The sequence below is a fragment of the Quercus suber genome, unplaced genomic scaffold (assembly GCF_002906115.3).
Source record: "Quercus suber isolate HL8 unplaced genomic scaffold, Cork oak 2.0 scaffold_70, whole genome shotgun sequence".
Taxonomy (NCBI): domain Eukaryota; kingdom Viridiplantae; phylum Streptophyta; class Magnoliopsida; order Fagales; family Fagaceae; genus Quercus; species Quercus suber.
In genome coordinates this window covers 266,488-269,924 of record NW_027069535.1, presented here as the reverse complement: position 1 = coordinate 269,924, position 3,437 = coordinate 266,488, and positions in this window count along the sequence as shown.

The following is a 3,437-nucleotide window of genomic DNA, read 5'->3' as shown; positions in this document are numbered from 1 at the left end:
ACAGGTTGGTATTACATTTTGTGTGTACTTTGTGAAAGGAATGTCAAATTACAAGCAGGATCATTTTGGTGTGCAAAATGTAAAACAAAAATAAATCTTTATATCCCAAAGTTAGAGGCACTCACATTAACTACATACTCTCCAAATATTTATAATATATTTATCTCACTATAACTATTATATATATACAATTGCAAACTACTTCAGATACAAGATTCAAATTGAAGTTTTTAATGCAACTAACAAAACAAAGTTTGTGATATTTGATCGAGATGCCGAGAAAATTCTAAATAAATTTACAAGATCGAGATCTTGCTGAAAAATAAACTAAGGTACAACTTATTTAAATTATTGTAAAAATATTGATATTGGAGAAGGAATCTCATGTGATTTAAAAAAAAAAAAAAAGGATTTCTCTACTTCATTTGAATGAATTCAATCTAAAAGATGGTTTTGAAAATTACATAGTTGCTAAGATTTTTGATGCGCCTTCAACTGATAAAAAGGTATGGAAGAAAATAAAAGCACAATTCAACATGCTATATTAATTCTTTTTGCTACACTATTCCAAAATTAACAAAAATAAAAAATTTATAAAAAAACTCTCACATCATTGAAATTTAATATAAATGTAAATACCTATGAAAAATCTTAGCAACAAAGTCCAAACTTTGTAGGATCTAATCAAGAATCTCTCAGTGCCAATTCATTAGGAATTAACACAAATGATGCAACAAAAGGAAAAAAAATGATGAAAGCTCAAAAATTAAACAAATATGGACGGACTAAATTTCAAATGATGAAGATGGAGAAACTTATGATGACAACAAGCGTCACCATATCGCAATAACAAAGCATTGAAGAAAAAAAAAAATCGTAATGAAACTTTTTATTACATCACATAATAAAAATCAATAATATAGAATGAATTAATATGCTTTTATCAACTTTTATTATACAATATTACTCCAAGTTGTTTTCATTATTGCTCATTACTTGAACAAAATAATTATAATAGATATATGTGTGCAATTTATAATTGTTATTTTTTATGATGAACTCATTACTAACAAAGTTTTATAATAAATATGCTATAATATATGTATAATATTTTTCAAAAATAAATTTACATAAAATATTATAACATTATCCGTGCATCACATGAAAAATTTACTAGTTTGCATAAATAACAGTATTTTATTGATTGAAAGGTTAGAGAGGACTGTGTTAGCAATCATTGTGGTGTACTTAATAATTTCTCCTTACAAAGCATACTTGTTGTTTTTGTGCCTTTTAGGCCTAAGAAGCCAATCCATATAATTTTATTGCCTTTTTTCTAATACTAGAACTACTCCTTTCTCCTGGGCTCTGAAATAAGAACTATCAAAGATGAACTTTATTATTGTCTTATATCAAAATAAAAAAATATTAGAGAAAAAGAAAGCATTAGTAATCAATAAAAATTATATTCATCATTTATTTCACATTAAAAAGTAAAAGCCCCCAAATCTTCACCACTTAGATAACTATTGTTGAAAAAATTATAAACCCACTCTTCAAATAATTTCACTAACACAAAACCCATACAAATAAGCACATGAATATCATTTTCAAGACTCATAAATCACATGAGTATCATTATCAAAACTTAAATAAAAATATAACATTAGCCAAAATATAAAACCCAACAAAAAAAATTAGAAAATTTTATCTCAAATTAAAAGGGATGAAGATGTCTAGAGGTTCTAAGGATTTTTCAGTGATCTTGCAGAAAAATTGATGGTAACATGGTGGTTTGGAGTGGAACCCGGTGGGAGAGTGTGGGAAATGAGCGTGGGTGGTTAAGTGAAAGAGAAAAGTAAGAAAATGATGGGAAGAAAAGAGATGGCCGGCCAAAAGAGAGAGAAGACATATTTGTGAGATGAGTGGTGGGGGTTAAATGGGGTAGGTGGGCCGTGTGGTCCAAAAATATCTGACCATTACCCCTTACAGTTAGTGACTGCCAGGTCCTCTGCGGGCAGCAAAAGCGGCGTCTCCTGTAGCACGCTGACTTGGGTCTGAATTTTCTCAAGATAGTTATGAGAACGTATGGTGTGTAAATAAAATAGGAGACGTATGGTGCGTATTAACCACAAAGGTAAGTCTAAGCTACATTTGTAGCCTTTTGTTGAATTTGATGATGGTCTTCACAAGTCCAGGGTCGTATAGAGAAGGATGGTTAGCCTTTTGAAAACTAATGTGTCAACTGCCGATCAGGACAGCAGGGGTGCAGTGTGAATTTCAGCTTATACCTCATTTGGCTAGGGGAGCTATTTTAGAATTTTCTGGAATATTTTGAACCTTCAGTGCTGGCTAACTTGTGATTTTGGCTTACATGCACATTGAAGATTTAGTGAGTTAATTCTCTTTGGTGGGCCTGTGATTCAGAGTACAACATGCTAAAAGATATGTTGGGAATTAAATAGTGTTTTTACTTCGCTTTCATTCTTCCTATTTTATTCATCTACTAGTATAGGATGCACATGTAAGGCACATGCTCATCCGTAAAAATATTGCCATTAAGGTTAGAATTAGAATTTATTTATAATTATTTAATTATTGAATTGCTTAAAAATCATACTATTAATGTTTCAAAATATTCTGATCTATTACCAAGTCTATGGTTACCTTCAACATAGCCACCAATTCTTGAGCCCTTTCCCCATCACTTCCTCTCTAAAGCTCTTTATCACTCTAATTAAGTTTCTATCAACACAGACCTACTCATGGATCAAAATCCACCAAAAAGCTTAAAGATTATTTATCCAAGTTAATTTTTTAGCATAATATTGTACTAAATTTTAGGGTCTTGGGTAAAAAGAATTGAAACTTGTTGTGCTTGGTGTTGAGCTCTTTGGTAATGCTCGTATTCAATATTTTAAATCAACTCAACTTCTTAAGAACAAACTATAAATAATAATAATAATAATAATAATAATTTATTCTCACGATTCAATAAAACATCAAGGCATATTTTTTATAAGTAACAAAGAAGGCATATTTTTATTCTTGAATCATGTACACAAAATTTAAATAACAAAAGCAACAACAAAATTCGACAAATCTAACTCAAAGATACATAAATCACAAAGATTTGGAGAGAGCAAACCCAAGAAAGAAAAACTCAACATTATAAAATAGAGAATGTTATCTCCTAAAAATGAATTCTCAAATATTAGTAAATAAGAGTCTAAGGTTCAATCTCTGCTTGCACAAAAAACTGATTGGTGTTATAACCATATGCTCATTCCTAATCAGTGGCAGCACCACGTTCAGGCCAAGGTGTTCCTAGGAACACCCTGACCTGAAAAAAAAAATTATATATAATAATTAATTTTTTTTTATTTGTTTACCCTTAAAAAAAAAATTAGGAACAACCTCAACCAAAATTAGGAACA